This window comes from Ursus maritimus, unplaced genomic scaffold, assembly GCF_017311325.1.
Source record: "Ursus maritimus isolate PB19 unplaced genomic scaffold, ASM1731132v1 scaffold_22, whole genome shotgun sequence".
Taxonomy (NCBI): domain Eukaryota; kingdom Metazoa; phylum Chordata; class Mammalia; order Carnivora; family Ursidae; genus Ursus; species Ursus maritimus.
Window position 1 is genome coordinate 34,524,409 of NW_024424675.1, and position 23,859 is coordinate 34,548,267.

At 48.6% G+C, this 23,859-nt stretch overlaps 1 protein-coding gene across 2 annotated transcripts in view; it reads left to right on the forward strand.

The window, feature by feature from the left end:
* Nucleotides 1–23,859, forward strand: part of EYA2 (EYA transcriptional coactivator and phosphatase 2) — a 282,437-nt gene that overhangs the window by 138,818 nt on the left and 119,760 nt on the right. The window lies entirely within an intron of this gene.

Consider the following 23,859-nt stretch of genomic DNA (forward strand, 5'->3'; position numbering starts at 1 on the left):
GGGGGGGGGGGGGGGGGGGGGGGGGCAATTCCGTACACAAACCCGCTTTTCGATTCTCCAGTGTTTAAAGGATCCCGATCCTCAGGAAACCCAGAAACATAGGCAAGTCTAACCTGCCAGAAAAATCCCCCACCCCAGACCCTTTCTTTTCATGATGTATTAAGTTTGTTGAGTGGTTAACATACACACATAGTACAGAGGTAGTAACGTCTGCCTCCTGCCCCTGTCCCACAGCACCCATCACGTGTCCCCAGAAGCAACCCATGTCACCATTTCCTTGGGTGTCCTTCCAGAGATTGTCTATGCGTGTCTAAGCATATTTGTACGGTGGACACTTTTTATACAAATGGTGAAAACGCAGTAGTAAACCGACCAGAACTTAGTCCTTGAGAAGCTGCCAGCAGCTCACTGGTCTGATCTCTCCATCACCAGGGGGTAGTGTCAGGTTCTGGATTTTGTCAGAACTGGACCCGTCGAGGCAGCCACTGGCAAATTTCCTTGCTGGCCTCCATGGAAAGGAGTGCAGGGTCAGTTAGTGGTGTCTGCTGTGACCGTGGGAGGAGACGTACGGGTGGGCGATACAGATATTCTCCCTTGGTCTAGAAAGTGTTTCCCAAACTTCAGGCACTCAAACATCTTTTTCATGATTTTGTCACATCTAAATACCACCTGTACTGTTATTTGGTTGTTGTTTTTTTGTTTTTTGGTTTTTTTTAATTTACAGCCTTCCTTAAAATAAATTCATTTTAAAAGGCAAATTTATAGGACTGCCTTCGGTGGAAAGCCACCATTGTTTGCCATAAATGGAAGGAGTTGGTAAAAATAAAGTCACTGAAAATAAAACAGTATTATTAAATTCTAGCCAAGGCTCTGGACCTGACGCCTGCCTGTGCTCTCTTTGCTAAAAAGAGATTAGTGACTGCTAGAGATTTTCTCCTGGACCTAATAATCATTAGTATTTGTTTAATACTGTGCTTCAGGCCCTACCTCATTAAATGCTCACAATTCCTGTACAATACAGAAATTATTGTCATGCCTATTTTACAGAGGAGGAAACAGGCACAGAGGCCAATAACACAGTCAAGGTCATTCAGCTAATGAGTCGAGAAACCAGAATTTGGGCCCAAGCAGTCTAGCTCCAGAGTCCGAGCTCTTCACCTCTGATCTAGCTTACCTGTGAGATACATTAAAAGAGAATTGAAGGGATGCCTGGGTGGCTCAGTCAGTTGAGCGTGTGCCTTCAGCTTAGGTCTTGATCCTAGGGTCCTGGGGTCGAGTCCCACACCAGGATCCTTGCTCAGCAGGGAGTCTGCTTCTCCCTCTGCCTGCCACTCCCCCTGTTTGTGCATGCTTGCTTGCTCTCTTTCTCTCTCTCTGACAAATAAATAATTAAAAAAAATTTTAATACAAAAATAAAAGAGAATTAAGAAGGTCATCTAAAATTATCTTTTGTTCCGCTACTGGGGGTTTCTGTCACACTCTGAGACCCCTGAGCCAGCAGAAGAGGCAAAACTAGACATAAGACCTAAGTCTGGGTTCTAATCTCGTCTCTTACAAATTTGTGTATAACCCTGGTCCTTCAGTCACTGATCCTCAATCTCCTCCTCTGTAAAGTACAGAAGTTGGCCTATATTTAAGGTTCTGGTTAGCAGGAACCATCCCTTATCCCACAGGACCCATGGCTTCTGGCCTACATTATCAGATTGCATTCAGCCGCAAGCATCAGAGAACTCAATGTCCCAACTTGCCTCTAACTTTCATTCTGATTCTTGTCACCTCACAGTCACAATATGGCTGCTTTACCTCCAGCCCTTACCTCCACATTCCAGGCAGGCAGAAGAAGGGAGAATCAAGAAGGAACAATGCTATGATTTGGAAAGCTAAAGTTTTCAAATTTTGTTTTATGGGCTGGATCTGTGTCCTATGGCTACCCTTGGCTACAGGGAAGACTAGAGAAGTGATGATTTTTACCTGGAAGCATTGCTATTCCAAGTCGCCTCTCTCTCTCTCTCTTTTTTTTCCCCCCAAGTAGGCTCCACACCCAGTGTGGAGCCCAGCGCAGGGCTTGAACTCACAACCCTGAGATCAAGAACTGAACTGAGATCAAGAGTCAGCCACTTAACCGACTGAGCCACCCAGGCATCCCAGCTTCTCTTAACAAGAATGGGGAGGAAATGGATATTGCATAGGTGACCATCAGGCAACTAGAAACACTTGAAGAAGGAAAGGAAGGAGAGAAGGTGGAGCAGGCTTATCCCTCAGACCCCTACCAGCTCTCTAGGACTGTGATCAAAGAATGTTCGTCCTCCCCTCTCTTATGGAGCTCAGTGCCCAAAAGCACGAATATTATATTTTTCCATAAAAGGGCTTTTCTGTGAACTCCTACATGTCGAGGCCACTTTTGTTTTTACTGGCAACCTCATTCCAGGGGAATGAAAGTTCACCACGGTGCAGATGTATATTTCAGTACGACGGGAGGCACAGGCAGGGAACCCATGGAAAGGGAACGCTGAAAAAGGGGAAGGCAGACGTTCCGCCTGGGAAGGTCACATACAAGTCTCGGGAAGAATGAATGTGTCAGGTGCCTTCCAGCTATAGCCAAGGATAGGACGTGGTCTTGGAGCCAGTGTTATTTCTCCCCAGCTGCCCATGGCCATGTGTGTGGACCACGTTTTTTTCATGTGGCCGGCCAGCACCTTTCCTACAGTGCTTTGCTCACAGGGCAGCATTTCTCCTTCATTTATGAGCTGGCCCAACTTAGCATTTTCCCATCTCTAACTGGGTGGCCTTGGACAAGTTTCTTCATCTCTCTGTTCCACAGTGTTCTTCTCTGTTTACCGAGCTGAGGATGATACCCACTTCACTGAATTATGAGTTAATGTCTATAGGAAGCTCGCAGAGACTTTCCTCGCACATAACAAGCTCTCAGTTAGTGTTATGGTATCATCATGATTGTCGTCTTTGTCCTACAGGAGTGGGTCAACGGAAGTTGACACCTGCCTTATCAGTGTTGGGCGGGTCTCACTTTTGCAATGGGCCGAGGAACAATTCAGCGTTAGGAGGTTTTTGGTTTCCAGGGAAGTTGTCCAGAGACCAAATTGTGTGTTTGGAGAGAGAGGTGTTCATGGGGCTTATTGGTGGAGAACAGAGCTGGGCGCTGGGTCTGAGCGTAGCTCTTCCCGCTGGGGCTCTGCTTTTGATTTTATACAACTCCGGGGGGCACCTTTCACGTCGGAGTCCTCGTGGACTTAGTCATCAGGACCGTTGTCAGCAGACGGCACTAAAGTGTCTTGAGAATGTGAAGGGCCTTCTTCAAAGGGGGCTGCTTTCCGTTTGCTCACATCCACGCTTCTGTGAGAAATGGACCCTCATGAACACTTCTTATATTCATTCAGTCAGTCAACAAATGTTTGTTGACACCTACTATGTCCTGGGCACGGCTCCAGGCACTTGAGATGCATCGGAACAAAAGAGACCCCAAAAAATCTATTTTTGTGATGGGGAAGATAGACAAAACCAAGATAAGTAACAGAATGAATAAGTAAGTCCCTCAGCTGGTGGGGTGCTAAATGCTGTCCACAGATGAAGAACAGAGTAGAGTGGTCAGGAGGATCTGAGGACTGACGTGGGAACCAGTTGTGCCATTCCATTGTGACGGTCAGGCCGGGTCTCGCCGAAAAGGCGCGGTTGAGCAGTTGGTTCATTCATCCGTCAAATATTTGTAGAACTCGGTTACGTCAGCTCTTTCTTGCCTTCACTCAACAAATGTGTATCGAGGGCATGTAATGTACCGGACCCCGTGCCAGCCGCTTCACTAACGTTCTCCCATTTCATCTCGTGGCAATCCTGTGAGGGAAGTACTACTTCTCCCCCTTTGTAAATGAGCAGATGGAGTCCCACAGAGGGAAAGTGACCTGCCCAAAGTCACACACCAGGGAGTGGAAGAGCCAGCCAGGTCTGAGAAGCTCCCAGGGACACACTTCCTACCACTTCGATGTGCTAAACAGATAATCACACTAACTGAGCCATTGCAGTTGTGATCATTGCTATGAATGAAGAGTACAGGGAGCGTAGAAGAACTCTGACTGGACTTGGAGAAAGACAAAGAAAAATAACAGCCCCTGTGTGTAAATTGGCAATTGCCGTGGGGTATAACAAACCACCCCAAGACTTAGTGGCTTTCAACAGCCACAATGTATTATTTCTCACCATTTCTTGGGTTGGCTGGGCTCAGCAGGGTGGTTTTTCTGCCCTTCCTGGTGATGCCTGGGGTCGCTCATGCAGTTGCGTTCAGCTGAGATGTCCGCTCATTCATCTGGCAGTTGGTGCTACAAGCAGGGGTGCCTGGATTCTCCTCCATGTGGCCTCTCTTCCTCCAGTGTCTTGCCAGCTTCCTTACAGCATGGCGGCTGGGTGCCAAGAAAGTGAAGGTGGAAACTGCCAGCTCTCTTAAGGCCTGGGCTTGGAAGTTCCAGAACATTACTTCTGCCATTTGTGATTATTGGCCCAGTAGGTCACAAGGCCAGGCCACGTTCAAGAAGGGAAAGAGGCCCCACCACCAGAGGAGAGGAATGGCATCTGCATGTAGGGATCAGAGCAAGTCTTGGCAGCCATATTTAAAGGTGACCTATCGCATTCGACCTTAAACACTTCCGAGTTTGCAGAGTGGCCGGACGTCAGTGTTCCTATGGATTTGTCACTGGAAGGAACTTTTGCTTGGACCGCCCTGTCCTTTGCCTCAACTTCTTTACCTAGACATCTGCATAAGCAGTGGAATCGCTGTAAAGCCAAGAGAACTTCTCTCATGAAATTGGCAGGGCCCTGTCTTTGAGAGTTTTACTTGGCATCCATGGTGTATGAGGGTTTCGGAATAGCGTCCGGGTACGTGCTCAACGGTTCAGTGGGACCACGGTTTTTCTCTCTCTGACTGGACTGTCTGGATGCAAGCAGCTCTGCGGTTAGGAAGTTCTGCAGCCCCCCTCCCTTTCGTTGTTCCAGGGTGCCTAAGGTTGCTACCCTTATCCAGGTGACCTAGGATGGCTCACACCAAGCCTAAGCCAGCCGGAGGGAAGGGGGAGGAGGCGGAAGGCAAAGACCACCCTCCTTGTAAGGGCCCGGCCCGGATACGGCACCCCACACACCTACTCATGTGACACTGGTCAGATCTTAGACACTTGGCCAACCTAGCTGCAAGGGAAGTTGGGGGAAGTAGTAGTTATTCGGGATGGCCATGGGCCTAGCTAAAACTTGCATGCTTTGTTATGATGAGAGAGAAGAAAAGAACAGGGCGTCTGGGTGGCTCAGTCAGTTAAGCGTCTGCTTCTGGCTCAGGTCATGATCTCAGGGTCCTGGGATGGAGCCCCGCGTGGGGCTCAGCTCTCAGCAGAGAGTCTGCTTCTTTCTCTGCCTCTGCTCTTCCCCCCCACCCCACGTGTGTGCTCTCACTCTCTCTCAAAAAAATAAATAAAATCTTGTAAGAAAATGAAGGAAAGAACAAACGCTCGGGGTAGCCTTCTGGCTCTGCCACCCGTGGCTGTCGGTAGGAACCAGCATGCAGATCTGCCCGAGGATGAGTGGCGAGGTTTCTCGTCATCTGCACACACAGCAGTCAGCCGTGGGCTGCCCACCGGAATTGCCAGCCCCATCTGGGTACAAATGTCCGGTGTGTGGGCTTTGCCGGAGGGTTTGTGCTAGGGGTGGATTGGATCCAAGTCCTCCCAGCCAAGTGCAGAGTAAGTGCTGAGCTGCCTTTTCTGGACCAGTCCTTCATCTGCTCGGAACGCGTCATTAAGTGGCTGCAACCGCAAAGAGCCCGGCGCAGGGCCAGCCCTGGGCTCGGTTTGTCACTGTAAAATGTGCCGCCACTTAAGGGCTGACTGTTAAGGTGAGTTCCAGAGTTCTGCAGCTCGGGATGCTCCCGGGGCAGGTTCCCGCAGGTCTGAGCTGCGTCCGGGAGAGACGGAGGCAGCACGAGCGCCTGTCCGAGCTGGCTTGCCAGTTACCAGCTGTGCACCCTGAAACATGTTGCTTAACTCCTCTGAGCTTCAGAGCCCTTATTTTTAAGAGGTCAGGATTGGTGATATGTCTGTCTCCCCCAGGTTATTGTGAAGACAAAACTGAAATAATCTGGGGCAGCTTGTTCGTTTTCTGAAACTTATCTTGAGTGTTTGTCAAACAAGATGATTTTTCTCTTTTCAAACTTTAAATGCTATATTTTATTTCCTTGAATAGCCACTTAGACTCTAAGATCCTTAAAGGCAGGGACCATGCCCTATTCCCCATTGTGTCCCCAGTGAGTAAATATAAAGCATGCATGCATGAATGAGTGAATGAATGAATGATACGAGGCTCGTGGGCAAGGGGCAGCAAATGCCAATGTCCACAGGAACAGGGCATGTCGCACAGTGAGGAACACGGGCTGAGCCAAAGAAAAATTGGGTAAAAAGCCCCTGCTGTATTTTTCTCTGTCTTAATTTTGTTTAGAGACACAGATAATGTATCAATATCCTATTGGTACCATAGCGAATTGCCCCAGACTTAGTGGCTTTAACAACAAAATTCATTATCTTCTAGTATTGGAGGTCAGAATTCTAAACTCAGGGTGTCGGCAGTGCTGCGTTCCTTCTGGAGGTTCTAGGGAAGAATCTGTCTCATTGCCTTTTCCAGCTTCCAGAGGCTGCCCACATCCCTTGGCTCACGGCCCCTTCCTCCATCTCCAAAGCCCATCATGGCAACCTCGGCTCCCTGGCCGCATCTCCTCCCCGACTGACCCGTCCGTCTCCCTCTTGTTAAGACCTTTGTGCTCACGTTGGGCTCACTTGGGTAATCCAGGATCATCTCCCATCTCAAGATCCTTAACTTAATCAGCTCTGAAAAGGCCCTTTTGCCGTGTAAAGTAGCTGCAGGTTGTAGGGATTCAGATACAGACATTGTGGGGCCATTATTCAGCCAACCACAGATATACAGAACCATTTTTTTAAGTGTAAGAAAAATATTAGGCCAAGGATGATGGATTTATCCTCAGTGTGAGGGGGACCATAGGGAAGGGAGGGAAGTGTGGTCACGTGGAGAGCACATGCCCCTTAAGAGAGGCAGCCACTACTCAGTTCAAGTGTATCATTGTGAGAAAGTAAGTCCAATTTTCCAGAGCTTCCCTCACTTTTTTTTTTTTTTTGCTCAAATAGAAGCCACAGATCTGGATTCTTATGTGAAATTATCAAATTTTATCAAGTTTTTTAAAAAGATTTTATTCGTTTATCTGAGAGAGAATGGATGCACACCAGCAGGGGGAGGAGCAGATGGAGAGGGACAAGGAGACTCTCAGCTGAGCACAGAGCCCGACACAGGACTCGATCCCACGACACTGAGACCACAACCTGAGCCGAAACTAGGAGTCGGACGCTTTGACTGATGGAGCCACCCAGGCACCCGTGTCAGTTTCCTGCAGATCTTATGAATTACACCAGGTTGGGATGCTGCTGGAGGATTCTGAATTACTGTACGGTTTCACCCCATTCTTTCCCAGCAAAAGAGAAATAATGGAAGTGATAGTAATGAGAATAATGACTCTTTGATGAATCGCATTGGTCCCAATATTGCTGAGAACCAGAAGCGTTTTTGAGCACGTGCGTATTAACTCATTTGATTCTCACAATGCCCTTGTGAAGTAGATGCTATTTTAATACCCATACTACAGATGGAGAGAGTAAGGCACAGAGAGGTTAAGTAACTTGCGTGAGGTCCCATAGCCAGTAAGTAGGCTTAATCTCTGTCCTTCGAAATCTGTTATTCTTTTTTTAAAACTCTTCAGGGGCACCTGGCTGGCTCAGTTGGGAGAGCATACAGCTGTTGATCTCAGGGTTGTGAGTTCGAACCCCACGTCGGGCGTAGATAGTACTTAAAAATAAATTCCTTACGAATAAATAAAACTCTATTTTGAAGTAAGTTTAGACTCACAGAGCAGTTGCCAAGATAGTACAGAGAGTTCCCAGCTTCCCCTACAGCTTACAAAATTGCAGCGCCCTGGTCAAAACTGAGCGACGGACTTATCTGAAGACCACCAATCTTCCCACAGACATCCATATTCTGTTCCCAGGGTCCAGTCCAGGATCCCACATTGTGTTTAATGGTTGTGCCTCTTCTGTGACAGCCCCTCCGCCTTTCATGACCTTGACCCCTTGTTGAACATTAGTCGGGCGTTTTGTCAAATGTCCCTGGGTTTAGGTCTGTCTGGTGTTTTCTCATGATTAGATTGAGGTTGTGCGGTTGGGGCTAGGAGACCACACAGGCGACGTCGTACCCTCCGTGCATCTTTTCAAGGCTAGGTGATGTCGGTCTGCCTTATTACTGGCGGTGTTGACCTTGATCAGCAGATCAGTCCCCGCCCTGTAGCCCCTTGGTGTAAATGCTTTCCTCGCGTAACGAGAGAGGAAAAGATAAAAACACAGAATGTTCCACAGGCCACGCCAACAGGGCCTCATCTATCCCTTGGGCTGACCTCAGCCATAGGATGTGCTCTGGAAACGTGAGCACCCCACTGACTTTGAAGACAGGCTCTCAAAGCACCCACTGGTGTTGGCGGGTGTGGGGAAGAGAGCAACACCCAAATTCTGGGCCTTTGGAAATACTTTCAGCTACAGAGATTGGAAAAGCTGGCTGGGGAAGGAGAAATAAATCCAGCAGAGATGAAAGGCGAGGTCCGCAGCTGCTGGGTCCATCAGATCTTTAAAAGCAACGTGAGGTTTTAGGGCAAGGAGTGAATTATGGCCTCTAGGACCAAGGACAAGACGGCTTTGATCTGAACGTGGGAGATATCTTAAGGGAAGCTGTGGCCTTTGCGGCCGTCATTCCCACATCCTCCTGGGGTACTTTAGATGGCCCGCTTGGAATTTACAGGTCTGCGGAGACAGCCTCGCTGCTAATGGTAAACACTTGGAACAGGCAGCTTGGTGAGTAGAGGGGCGGAGCTGACATTCAGAGGGAAGGAGTCCGGTGCCCCTGCAAAGGTACCTGAGAATAATGTACCGTTTTACGAGGCTCTTTGCCCATCAGTCGGACAGATGGAGGATTTGTATCTTATGAGGCACTCGAGGATTGCTGTGGGAGGTCATTTCGGTGAGCACTTGACCTCTCTATTTGAAAAAAGTATCAATTTGGTAAAGGTTGTCTTTACTGCCAGGAAACTTTAGACTAGAGGCCGTACCGTGGTTTTTAGGGCCACCCTGTCACAAACCAGATGTTGGCCTCTGCTGGCCCCATGGTGGGGCCCCAGCCTTCAGCTGACTTCCCCCTTCATTGCTGAGCCCTGGCTGCCGGGGAGCCAGGCAAGTGCATCCTGTAGGACTCCGCATTGCGGTGTACCCACAGTGCGGGCAGCTGGCCTCACAAACCACAACCAAAACAGCCCAATGGGCAGCCACCTGCCATTGGGCAATCAGACCCCCGTGCAGCTGGGCCAGCATGCGGGGTACACTGGGAGGGATGGGGGGAGGAAAGGTAGTTTCCGCTAGGCTAAGTCAAACACCCACTGAAAAGATTAATAAACCTTCCGGTGGGGTGGGAATTCCTCAGCAGAACGGAGGGGGAAGAACACTGAAGTGAAACACAATGGATCCCAGAGGCAGACAGCCCTGGGTTCAAATCCCAGCTGTGCCACTTACAGCCTCAGAGTTCTGAGTTGCCAGTTGCTTAACTTCTGTAAGCTTCGATCTTTCACATCTTGCAAATCTTTACTCAAATACAGAGCCTTCTTTGACCACCCACCAGTACCCAGTTCCCTAGCTCCAACCAGTTTTACATATTTATTCACTTTCAGCCCCTCCCCACCAGGTAAAGGGATCACAGTAGAGCCTGCTTGGTTCTGTTCTCCCTGTTGGGTGGGGGATAAACGAGGATAATCAGGGGAAGGGACTTAGCAGAGTTCCTGCTCGATAATCAGAAGCGATTATCCAGGTCAGTTCATTTGCTCTTTTAATTTATTCATTCAATATATAGTTATTGCATGTCTGTTACATGCCAGGTCCTGTGCTAGAATCTGGAAATAGTGCCAAGAACAAGACAGACACTCTTTTTGTTTGTTTTTTTCAAAAATTATTTTCAGAGAGCTGCCACGTGCTGCCTACTTTTCTAGAAACCAGGCGCAAAGCAGCAAACAAAATCCCAGCTCTCGTGAGCTTAAGTCCTAGTGGAAATGAGAGGAACGGTAAATGTGTGTCTAAATACATAAGGTGGTTTCAGGGGTGTGAATTCCAGCAAAAGGAAACAATCACACCGAGTGATGTGTCAGGTGCTGCCGGAGTGAGGGAGGCTGGGGAGTGGACAGGCGCTGGAGTGGCCGGGAAGCGCCACAGCTGAGCAGAGACCTGGCTGACAAGGGGCCGCCGGCTGTGGGAGGGGTCAGAGCTTCCAGCTCTGGTCCCCAGTCTGACAGCATCAGCATCAGCTGGAAGAGTGTTGAAATTCAGGTCTCACCCAGAACTGATAGATCTGCTCTCTAACGGGTCCCCAGGTAGTTCAAGGCACATTCGCGTTAGAGACATGCTGGGCTGTGAGCAGGTATTGCAGGCAGAGGGACTAGTAAATGCAGAGTCCTAAAATGATGTCCAGGTGGCTGGAAGGAGGCAAAGCGGGGGTGGCAGCACTGATTTGCTGGGGCTGCTGTAACAGAAGCACCACAGACTGGGTGGGTGAAAACGACAGGAATGTATTCTCTTACGGTTCTGTAAGTCTGAAGTCCACACTCCAGGTAGCACCAGGCTTGCTTCTTTCTAGAAGCTCAGAGGGGGAATCTGTTCTTTGCCTCTCTCCCAGCTCCCGGTGGTGGCCCGCAGTCCTGGGCTTGGAGGCCCCTCACTGCCTCCATCTTTACCTGGCATTCTTCCCTCTGTGTCTGCGTCCAAACTTTGTTGTTTGTATGAGGACACCAGTCCCTGGATGAGCCCCCCCAATCCAATATGACCTCATCTTAACTTGATGCCATCTGCAAAGACCCTATTTCCAGATAAGTCACATTCATAGGTGCTGGGGCGAGGCACCTATGATATTTTTTGTGGGGGGACACAAATCAACCCATACAGGGCCAAAAGATGGGACTCAGTGAGGTCAGAGAAGAGGCAGGTCACAGCAGGCCTGTGGACCCCTGAAGGAAAGCCAAGGACGCTGTGACTGATACGGAAAAGAGCTCTGGGAGGCTATGAGGATAGCGGATTACGCCAGGGTCGGGGCAGACGAAGGAAAATCAGTAAGGAAGCTAGGCGGTCCCCAGGCAAAGAAATGGTAGAGGTGTGGAGGCGGTGGAGGTGGAGAAATGGGGACAGACGTACAGAGTTTTCGGGGACCGTATGCACAGGAATCGGTGACGGTATTTAGATGGATGAGAGGAGGAGGGGCACCAAGGATGATGATTCAGTCACCCACCTCTTCTTCCAGCGGACGTATTTTTGCACATCTGGGCAGTGAAAACTAGGCGTGTTACCTCTTTGGGGAGGAGGGCAGTCATGTCAATGCCGGGGGTTTTCATGGTGGCCAAGTGGCCGCAGCATCTTCAGCCTCTCACCATACGACACCTGGCAATGTCCTTTCATTCGGGTCTGCTTAGTTGAGATGCACACTCCTAAAGCAGTCTTCGTCGTCAAGGGAATGTGATGTGCCGATTGATCCGGGCTGCATCACATACTCCATCCCTGCCGAATTTCCAGGGGGGTATAAGGTATGTCTAACCTCAGTGCCTCCTCTGGACACTAGGTCAGTGAAAATTTCTCTCCGTCATGTGTAACTTGTCTCAGAAGCCCTGATCTTTATGGGTTACCCTCCAGAGGAGATCCTTGGCAGTAAGAATAGTGCATGTGATCTTGGGATCCACTATGACCCTATGATCTGTTTCAGCCACATGAGCGAAGTCAGACAGTCGATCTTCCCTGTATTGTATCAGATCATGTCACTCCTCTGCTAAAAACTCTCCATGTGAGGCTTCACACAGCAGTCAGAAATGCCAGTGCCTTGCTGTGACCTCCCCGCAACCAAGCCCCGTGTGATTCAGCCCCTGGAGACCTCTCTGACCTCATGACATGTACCGCACCCCCAACTCTCCATTTCACGCACACTGGCCTTCTTTGCATTTCTCATACCTCGGGGCCTTTGCACTTGGCTGTTGCCCCCAATCTGAAATGCTCTTTCCCCGGATCTTCACTGTGGCTGGCTCCTTCTCGTCCATCTAGCTTCTGCTCGATTGCCACCTCCTCTAAGAAGCCCTCCAACTCTATTAATCTTCTGCATAACTGCCACGAACAAATAGCAACGTTTAGTCTGGAGTGTGCTCACACTTGCCACTTGCCTTTTCCCAGCTGGCACCTCATGTTGGCTCTCTTTCCAGCCCAGCACATGTGGATGCACACGTGGTCACTTCTCTGTGACAGCATTGTTGCCCTTCTTGGCCCTTCTCCCCATCTCGGCCCCAACATCATTCCTGCTCGTGGGGCAGAGATGCAGTGACAGGGCAGCCTCTCTGAAATGGCATTCTCAGGAATGCGGATTGTTTTATTGCCAGTTAAATATGCTTTACGCTACCTGTGAATGAGGCCATTGTGACATTTAGCAACTGATTTGATTAAACACAGATGTGGGCTGCACTCCACATGCAGCCAAGATGCAGGAGGACAGGCTCCGGGCGCATATTTGGATTTTTGTAAGGTGGCAGAATAGACTAGATGACTCAGTGCCAGCAAAGCAGATATGGATGCCTCCCTCCCTGCTGTATGGACCGTGCGTCCTTGTTGGTCTTAGAGTCAAAACTCAATCTGGATCTCCCCGAATCTTTCGTTTTCATCTGGAGTCTTCTGTTTGGCCCTATCCAAATTGTTGATGGGTTTCTTTTTTAACCTTCCTCAGATGTTTTTATTCCCACAAATATTTTTTAAAAATGGTGTATCAGTGGAATAGTAGCTATTTGTTGACATCTTGATGGTGATTATTAACACACAAAGAATAATAATCCCAGCTACCATTTACAGAAAATTTACTCTGTGTGGCTCTGCCTTTTATTTGCTGTGTCTTACAGAATCCTCATGATAAACCAAATAAATAAACTGTTTAGTTCCATTTTGCAGATGGGGAAACTGAGGCTTAGCACTTTCAACCACTGCCCATGGTCACCAGGGCAAATAATTATGCATGGATCCTCTGTGGTCTTCCACCCCTTCCAGGCCCTACGATCCAAGAAGACTGGACCTAGCTCTTTCTCAAAATAGGAATCATAGCACATAGTAGGCAGTCAGCAAATACTTATTGAACAAATGAGTGAATGTCTGAATGAATACTGTAGGTCAAGGGCAGGGCCAGAGCTTGCCAGGTCAAGCCAGGGCTTTGCCTTCACCACATGGTATTCTGGGCAAAGAAGAGAAGCAGAGGCATCAACTTGGGGAGATCTGTGATTTGTCCCTTTCTGGACCCTGGGCCATGGATGGGGTACTTGACTGGGTGGGGCTCACTTCTCTCTACCTACTCGTGGCTTTTCCGTTCTACGCGTTATGTGCAGATTACTTTTTATATCAGCCCCCCGGTTACACACCCAGGTCTTTTCACTTGCTCTTCTGGTGTGTTTTTGGCAATTTTATTTTAAATCCTGGCATCAGTAAGACTTCATTATGATGAACGAGTACTTGTTCACTGTGGACCCGGGACAGTAAGTCTCTTGGCTGTGGGGAAAGAAATCATAATGTGGATTCCAGAGCACGTAACGTCGATGAGGGGCTGCTTTCCACTGCTTTCTTTGCGCTGCGGGGGGTGACATGTCAAGCCTGTGGTGACGGAGACATCGGGTTGGCTGGAGAACCGAGGCAGGCAGTGACCTGTGCTGTTTCCCACAGCTGCGGGGAAGGCAGGGCTGCACGCTGGCTGGGCGCCGGGACTTTGGGGTCAGGCCGACCCGGGCTTGAACCCTGCTCTGCTACTTCCTACTAGGACCGACTTCCTAGGGTTGTGGTCTAGATGAAGCAGGATACTGCTTGTACAATGACTGGCCCTGGGCAAGGAAGTGCTCAGTAAATGGAGGCCATTATTATTTTTTTTTTATTATTCGTCCAAGCGCTAATGCCAGTAACTAAGCGGTTTCCGGAGTCTTGGGTTCAGTTAAAGCCAAGCTTAGCCCAAAAAAAGGAGGAGAGGTTTTCATGGTGACTGTCGCCATCTCCTTGGAAAGCAGAGGGAACCCAGAAGGCAACAAGCCCAAGAAGGATGTGTAGAGTCACGGTAATCAGAGAAACGTGAAATAAAGACAACAAGGCGGATAGCATGTTAGTCCTGTTAGGATAGCCACACTTAGCAAGTGGGGTTAGCCAGCTGTTGGTGGAGATGCAGGGACGGGGAACCATCAGCACTGCCGGGGGGGACATGCACCTGCGGCCAGGAGCTCTCACCCGGCCCTTAGGGAGACTAGGTCTTAGGACTTGGGGACCCAGCTGTCCCACTCCTGGGGATAAATCCCAAGGAGACTCACACACAGGCCCAGATGGGGACGGTCCAGGGGTGTTTGTGGCAGCCATGCTGTGGTGGGCGGAGCTGGAGGTTTCCTGGGCGCTGTCCCTGAGGAGGGGCAGATCTCAAGAACGCACGCAACGGAGGGCTGAGTAGTTGGCAGGGCAACAGGTGAGAGGTGCCTCCCACAATGTGGACGGAGCCCAAGGACTTAAAGCTGGGCAAAAAGATGGAGAAACCATACGGCCAGTAATGAAACGGAACAAACAAGACGTACCCACAGCAACATACACGGGTCTTAAGAACTCCCTGATGAGTGAAAAAAACGAAAAGTCATAGGAAATGTAACACACAGAATTCCCCAAAATTATGTACCTGCCCACAAAGTGCCGGTGCCCTTTTGCAGGAGCGCGTAGAGACAATAGGATACGCCCCGGACATGCTAGAATTACTGCCTGTAAAGCGACAAGGAATGAAAGGAAACACATTTTTTAAGCAGAAAGGTCTTGGGTGCACTCGTGAGGAAAATGTGCCATGAACTTGAATTCGCTCCACAGTTAGCACCCAGCCTTTTGCAGGATGACAAAAGAGGATGGGCTGATGTCCACAACTGTCCACGCCGGCTCCCTGACATTAGCGGAGACACAGTTCCAGGGACATAAAGAATCCTTCTGTGTCTTCTACAGAAGGTATAAACCTCAATCTGTAAGCTCGAGGGGGTAAAAAGTGGACCTGACTTTATTTTCAGCCTTTCAACAAGATTTCTGCTTTGAGCTACTGTTCCCCTAGGCCGGTGGGAAGGTCATCACAGTCTTTCAAGGCTTTCCCCAAATTCTCTGGAATTTTGGCCATGGTTCTGGCATCCTACCCCACGCCAGTGTGTTATAGTGTCAGGGGCTCATCGTCCTCCCTCACTGAGACCCAGGCTGCTGCTCGCTTGTCCACCGTCTCCGACCATGAGGCTCCTTCCGGTCTGGGGCTCTTCATTGCCCTGTCTTTGCCACGCTGTGGGCACAGGAATGTTTTGTTCTTCTGTCTTCCTAGACCAGAGGTCACACACCGGAAACCCACAGGCCGCATTCCCTGAAATATGTTTTTGTTTGTTTTGTTGTGGGTTTTTTTTTTGTTGTTCCAACTAATTTATATTTGTTGCCTACATATAAACATTGGGAAATTCATATATAAGCCCAGATTTTTCACTTCTTTGGAAAAATCAGAAGCCCTGGCTACATTAGATCATACTCCTAGGTGACAGAGGTCAGTTGGGAGTTGAGCCGTTGTATCAGTCAGGAATGCTTTGGGCTGCTAGTAACAAAAAGCCCAACGAATGTTGGTTTAGCTGTAATGACATTTATTGTGCATTTAGCAAGAAGTCTGACCCTAAGATCGGTTTGGCAGCTCATTTATCTCTTCAAGGACCAGGTTCTTTTTATCCTTCCACTACTTCAACCTCAGCTTGTGGGCCTTTTGCTTTTATGTTCAAAGCCTCATGTCCCAAGATGGCTGCTGTAACTCCAGGCATTACATCTTTACATAATCCGGGGAGGAGCTGGCAGGGGAGCAAAAGAAGTCTTTCCCAGAAGCCCCTTGGCTGGAACTAGATTACATAGCCATCCCAGAACTGCAAGGGAAACTGGGAAAGCAAGGAAAGAAGCTAGCAAGGAGAAAGGATCTGAGAATTCTTGTGGGGGCCAAACAGCATCTGCCACAAACTGCTGCCCCCTTAGGTAAAACTGTGCATCCCAGGGGCACCCCGCTGGCTCAGTCGATAGAGCATGCGACTCTTGATCTTGGGGTTTTAAGTTGGAACCCCGCATCAGGTGTAGAAATTACTTAAAAATAAAATCTTTAAGGGGCACCTGGGTGGCCCGGCTGTTGAGCGTCTGACTTTAGCTTGGGGCGTGGTCTTGGGGTCCTGGAATCAAGCCCCATGTCAAGTCCTGCCTCTGGCTCTGAGCTCAGCTGGGAGTCTTGCTTGTCCCTCTGCCCCTCCCCATGTTTGTGCTCACTCTCTCACTCTTTCACTCTTGCTTTCAAATAAGTAAATAAAATCTTTTTAAAAAATAAAAATAAAATCTTTTTAAAAAACTGTGCATTCCAGTTTGCCACAATCCCCACCCCACCCCCATTGTTTCCCAACACTGACACTGTGTGTCAGCTATTTACCATCGTGGCTGCATCAGCTCCTTCCCTCACCTCCCTCTCCTGTTGGGCCTGGAAGTTTCTGAGGGCTTCCTGTCTCAGGCTCAGCACACACAGCCCCATCCCATGGAGGGGAGGCTTGCTACTTTTTCAGCACCTGTGTGTGGGTACAAAGAATCCCTCTGCTCAAGGACTCCCTGCTCCTTCTCTTTCTCTTTTTCTGCCCATCCCCTTGCCCTCCCTCTTGCCCTGCCCACTTTCTCTAGCCAGAAGAATTGCCCATATTCCCAAGAATCTTTCTTCCTTTGTATTTCTTGGGCATTTTGCCTATATCAATCTAATTCTTAGTTGGCCCACCAACTGGGGCCAATCCACAAACTCACCAGCCGGTGATAACGTAAGTTCAGAACTGAAAGTAAGAGAGAGAAACTTTCCCAGCGGTTAAAGACTAAATTCTGTCCCAGCCACCAAGCACCCAGTCCCAAGCTAATCTCAGCATAGGATGCAGGGCCACTGGGGAGTTGTGGTATCACGCGGTGAATTACATGCAGCCTGAGTTGCATGCTGGTTATGCAACCATATCTTTGTTAAACACTGGTCCTTCCCTGCAAGTTTGAGAAGCGTTAGCCTGCACCTCAAATCCTCCCAGACTCCAGGGCTTAAACTTTGGAACACAAGAGCTGGGATAACTCATTTCTGCTAATTCTTCTGCCCACCTGTGCATCCCGGCTCAGGACCCAGGACCCTGATGGGCCTGGGAGGAGAAGCCCCAGTTGCCCTGACATGCTAGCCTTCCTCCCCTCATCCCAGAATGGCTTGCCACCTCTCACTTGTGATTGTGTGGTGAGAAATAACAGGTGGAGGAAGGAGGGGTGAAACCGATCATCACCTCGAAGCACCGTGAGAGTGTTTTCTCTGCGGGGAAGTTGGGGAGAAATGTCCAGAAAGTGCACACTTCTCAGCACGTTCCCTAGTATCTCTCCATTAAACATCTCCGTATCGATATGATTCCCAGTTGTCTCATCTGCCATGAAAGAACCCTGCTGACACAGCTGGCACCATGTTCGCAGGGACTTCTCCAGAACTGGGGCGGGTGCCGCCGCCTTTGCACAGTTAGCTCCGTGGTGGGGCCGACAGGAGGGCTCAGCAGGGAGGGCCCAGCATCGTGGGCCAGTACCAGTGCAGGAAACATGTTCACTTCCCAGTTTACGTGGGATGCGTCCCCCAGGGGCCCTGGCCCTCCTGACAGCAGTAATAAAGGAGGATGGGTCTTTGCGCAGTGACAGTGGTTGAAAATGCCACCCTTACTGTACAGGGCCTCAGCGTGTGAGAGCTGCTTTGTGATCTCAGGAAGCAGCCCACCGTTGCCTGGGGGAGCCGCACCCAGCTTGTCTTCCTGCCCCCCGCCCCCGGTTTCCGAAGAGCCTTCTGCCGGGAGTCTCGCAGCCTGGTTAGATGAAGTCATGATACTTCCAACAAAGGGAAAGAAATAGCTGGGAAGGGATGGTGAGGTTGGTGCCGAAGAGGTAGAGACAGGCATGGTTCCCTGAGCTTGGGCACAAGGAATCCCAGAGATGCAGATATCACCTCTTCTCTCGGGGCGCAAGGAGTGTCCAGGAGTGTGGCAGAGGGAGGGGTCCTGACCTCTCTGGGCCTCCCCATACCCCTCCTTTGCAGTCGCCTGGGAGACTGGCTGTGGGACGGGGCTGGGAGGCAGTGGAAGCAGCAGCTTTGTTTTATGTTGAATGAAGATCAAATTCACATAACAGTGACCATTTAGAGCGCAGTTCGGTGGCATTTAGTGCCTTTACGGTGTTGTCCAACCACCACTTCTATCCAATTCCAAGATATTCTTATCACCCCAAAAGGAAACCCCATCACCCATGGAGCTGTCATTCCCAATTCGCCCCTGTGCCCAGCTCCCAGCAGCCACTAGTCTACTTCAGTCTCTGTGGATTGGTCTGTTCTGGACATCTCAGATACATGCAAATCAGACAGTATGTGGTCTTCGATGTCTAGCTTTTTCCACTTACGACGTCTCCGATGTCCATCCCCACTGATGCGTCAGGACTCCATTCCTTTTTGTAGCTGAGTAATGTCCCATCGTATGCATTTACCACATTCCATTCATCAGCCGATGGACGTTGGGCACGGTCTGCCTTTTGGCTGTTGTTAATAGTGCTGCCAGGAACGTTTGTGTACAGGTTTTTGTCTGAACATCTGTTTTCAACTCTTTGGGGTGTGTACCCGGGAAGGGGATTGCTGGGTCATATGGTAATTCTGTGTGTCCCTTCGTGAGGCATCAGCAAACCCCCTTCCACCGCAGCTGCACATCCTACTCCCCTACCCACAGTGAGCAAGCTTTCCAGTTCCTCCACATCCTCGCCGACACTTGTTATATTCCATTTTGTGAGGGTTTTTTTGGTTTTTTATGGCTGACCTAGGAGACGTGTAAGAGTAAATGTCCACCAGCTCAGACGCTGTTGGGCAAGCCATGGAACTTTCCAGCACCGAGTTTCTGTAAACTCCACAGCACTCTCTACCTTGGAGGGTGGACAGCTGCATTGAACAAGTCACTGTACGTAACAGCGTGCAATACAGGGGGCATCTTTACTTGGCACTGAGGCCCACATCCAGGTGCCGGATCACCCAGGACTTCACATGTTCACTGTAGCGAAGGATCAGTGGTTTTTCCTTCATTTAGTGTGAAATACAGATTCAGCAGACAAGAGACATGCCTACGCACCATCTCCCGATTTCTGTACTCATCTCATCGATAACAGTTTGCAAGCAGGTTCCAGCCCACAGTCCACAGCTCAGCAGTGCTGTGCTGACCCATCACAGTATTTGGGTCTGGAATCATCTTAACTGTCCATGTATCTATCCACTTGATTGTGTTCTGTCTCCTCCATGCATATAAGCATCAACCCCTTACCACCATATCCACAACCGTGCCTGACACAGTGATCCATTTCACCAGGAAACGTATTGTTGAATAAATGGATGAATATCCACTGGAAAATTGTTTTGCTGATATGGTGGTTCTGGCCTGCAAATGTAGCAGGGGTCCAAGCTCCTCATATCTTGATGCTCAGCCATGTGATCCAAGATGACCCTATTTCGCAGGGAAAGGGAGGCCGCACCCCTGCCCTGTAAGGGCATACTCAGGAAATTGCACACATTGATTTATTACCCTCCCCTTGACTAGAATTCATCACACAGCCACACCCTCCACAAGGGAAGCTGGGAAAAGTAGTGTTTATTCTAATCAGGCATGTGTCCAGCTTAAAAGCAGAGATTCTATTGACATAAGACAGAAGGGGAAAATGGATATTGGGGGACCCCTAGAAGGGGACTTACTACCATCAGCTTAAGAGAGGACGTTTTCCTCATCTTACCCTTGCCTTCCCCAGCCCTCTTGTGGGCACTCCACCAGCCAGATGGAGGCAAGAAGTTGGTGTTTATCATTCCAGCTCAAGGTGGTCCATTTGGAAAACCCTCCAGAGACCACATATTGGGGCACAAGACTTCTGGGGCCACGTGCCCACATCCTCCTGGGTCCTCTCAGGCATGGAATGGATGTCTCCCTGCGGGGGCTGTGGGACTGCCCTCCGCACACTGCAGTTTGCTCAGCTGTCCGTTCTTCAGATGTCCCTGGGTCACAAAATGAAAACAAACAAAAGGCTTGTTTGGGAGAAAGAATACCAAGGGACCAGACTGGCCTATTTGTTTTCAGACCTGCCCTAAGTTGTCATTCAGAAGGTTGACACAAAAGAAAAAAGAAATCAGAACAGAAAATACTGCAGCCCGGACTCTTCCTAGGGCAGGTGTGTTTCTAAGCTTTAACAGGTGGGGTCACCATGGTAACCATGACCCCAAAAATGATTTAGAATGGAATAGGCTGGCCTGGACCTTCTGTCGACCTTTCTGAACAGGCCATTGAGGACAGAATGGGATCTCAGCGTGCCACACTCTTGTGGACAAATTCTGTGGTTTCTGGTCCTTGGACAAGTCTCCATGTAATGGAGATCAGGAGGATGCCCAGGGGTGGCCATATTCCTGGTCCTTCCTCTCTTCACCTGGCTGGCTCCAACTCATCTTCAGAGATTAGTTTAGGTGTTACTTCTCCTGGGAAGCCTTCCCTGGCCCCACCTCTCCCCAGCAGGCATTACAGAACCCGTCCCAGTGCCCAGTGCATATTCCTTCTCACCCCTGGATATGGGTATAGTTTATTTTGTAGATTTGACTTTGGAGACATTGCAATACTTTATATAATTATAAAACACATTTGAAAACTCCTAAAATTTGATAGCAAACTTTTATAAACCTAACTGCATATTGAGTTGGTTGGCATAACCATACAGAAAGGAGACTTTATTTACCCATATTTTTACTTTTTTTCTCTCTTCTTTCTCCCTCCTCATGTTCCAACTGTCCTTTTTAAAATTTCCTGTTTCAAGAACTTCCTGTACCCATCTTTTCAGAGTATGTCTGTTGTGACAGACTTTCTTAGTTTTCCTTCATTTGTCAATTTATTTTTGGCAAAGATGCTAAGTAATTCAGTGAGGGAAAAGATAAACTTTTTATAGTGGTACTGGAACAACTAGATAGCCATATACAAAAGATTCATTTAGACCCTTACCTCACACCATACACACAAAATTAACTTATATTAGATCATAGAGCTAAAACTATAAAATTTCTGGAAGAAAACATAGTGAAAAATCTGACCTTGGGTTAAACAGTGAAAGCAAGATCCATAAGGAGGATATTGATTAAGAAAAAAAAAAAAAAGCTTCTACTATTCAAAAGACACCATAAAGAAAATGAAAGGACAAGCTACAGACTTGGAGGTAATATTTGCACATCGTGTATCTGATAAAGGACTTGTGTCCAGGGTATATAAAGAACTCTTACAAAAATTTTAAGAGGACATATCTAACTTTTTTCTTAATGGGCAAAAGATTTGAATAGATCTTCATCTAAAAAGATCAGACATGAATGTCCAATAAGTACATGAAAAGATGCCCAGCGTGGTTAATCATTGGACAAACGCTACCTAAAACCATGATCCTGGGGTCCTGGGATCAAGTCCCACATCATCGGACTCCCTGCTTAGCAGGGAGCCTGCTTCTTCTGTCCCTCCCCCTGCTTGTGTTTGCTCTCTGTTTCTCTCTCTCTCTCTGACAAACGAATAAATAAAATCTTTCAAAAAAAAAAAAAAACCTAAAACCACAAGGAAATACCACTGCCTACCTACTGGAATGGCTATGATCAAAAAGACGGAAAATATCAAGTGCTGAAGAAACTGGAAGTTTCATACCCTGCTAGTAGGTTTGTGAAATGGGATGGCCACTCGGAAGACACTTTGGCCATGTCTTTAAAAAGTAAAACATACTCTTGCCAAGTGATTCCACAGTCCTACTCCTTGAACTGCTGACCCACATCACAGCACGGACGAGCCTCTGCAGCCTTAGGTGGAGGGAAGGAGGCCAGATGCAAGTACATATCGTCCATTCCCATTTCTGTGACGTATCTAGAAAAGGCAAAACTCTAGACTCAGCAGTAGGTCAGCTGCCTGAGGCTGGGGAGGAGGGCAAGGGTTGACAGCAGAGGGGCACAAGGGAACTTTGGGGTGATGGAAATGTTCTAAAACTGCATTGTGGTAACGGGTGCACAATTATACTGATTTACTTTAAAAATCATCCAGTTGACCCCAATGGAGGAATTTTCTAGTACATAAGTTATATCCCCCCAAAGAATAGTTTGTAAAGCAGCAGCAACAGCAGCATAGAGAGGCGTTGAAAACTCAAGTCAGACTGCCTGGTTCCAGCCCCAGCAGCTGTCACCCATTCTCTGTGATGCCTTGGGCACATCACTTAATTTTTCTGGGCCTCAGTTTGTCCAGGAAGAGCTCAGAATGGCAGCTGATACACACAAGTTCACCATTGCTATTCCTGTAGCCACCCTCTTCCCTCTCTGGGCTCCTGCCCCATTGGCCTTTCCTCCCTTTCTCTAACCTGCACTGGGATATGTGCGCTCAGTGTTCATGAACACTCCTCCCCCAGGCTGTGTCCATCACTGGCACATCTCAGCTACAGTGTCACCTCAGAGAGGCCTTGCCTGACCACCCTGTCTGCAATGACACCCCATTCACCACTCATTCATTCAATAAATCGCATTTTCTAGTAGTAATAGTAGAAGTATCATTTTTATTCCCATTTTATAGATGGGGCAACTGATGCTCAGAGGGCAAAAGTCCTTTTGTGCATTTATTCAGTTTACCACCATTCAGTTTATTCATTTTACTACCTTGCACCCCTTAGAATGGCTACTGTCAAAGAAAGAAAGGAAGGGAAGGAGGGAGAGAGGGAGGAAGGAAAGAAGAAAATGTTGACATGGACGTGGAGAATTTGAAACCCTGTGCACTGTTGGTGGGAGCGTAAAATGTCTATAGACAACAGTAGGTGTTTCCTCAAAAAATTAAAAATCAAATTATCATGTCCAATAATTGTGCTTCTGGATATCTACCCAAAAGAATTGAAAGCAGGGTTTCAGAGGCATTTGCACCCCCGTGTTCATAGCAGCAGTTTTCACGATAGCCAAAAAATGGAAGCAATCCAGGTGTCCACCGACGGATGAATGGCAAAGTGGTATATGGTACAGTGGAATGTTATTCCGGCATCTGCCACAACGTGGACGAACCTTGAAGACGTGATGCTAAATGAAATAGGCCAGTCACAAAAGCACAAATGCTACATGATTCCACGTAAATGCCATCCCTCGACTAGTCCCATTCATACAGAAGGTCGACTGGTGGGGGCCAGGGCCTGAGGGAGGGCAGGAATGGGGAGTTATTAATTAATGGGGACACAGTCTTAGTTCTGCGAGATGCAATGAGTTCTGGGCATGGATGGTGGTGAAGGTCGCACAGCAATGCGAAGGTACCAAATACTGCTCAGCTGTGTGCTTAGAAATAGTGAAAGCTGTAAGCTTTATGTCATGTACGCTTACCACAATTTCTTAAATAAATATTTTTAAACATAATTATTAAGAACCAGAATCTGTATGGCATGCGCCACCTCATTTACTGCTCACCACGATCCTTTGATGGTGGAGTTACTTATCTTTCTTCATTAATTGACAGAACTGAGGGTCAGAGAGATTTGGTAACTTGCCAAGGTCACAGGTTCCTTCCCAGGCTGTCAGCCCTCAAGGAGCCCACCTGTCTGCCACATCTTTCTCTTC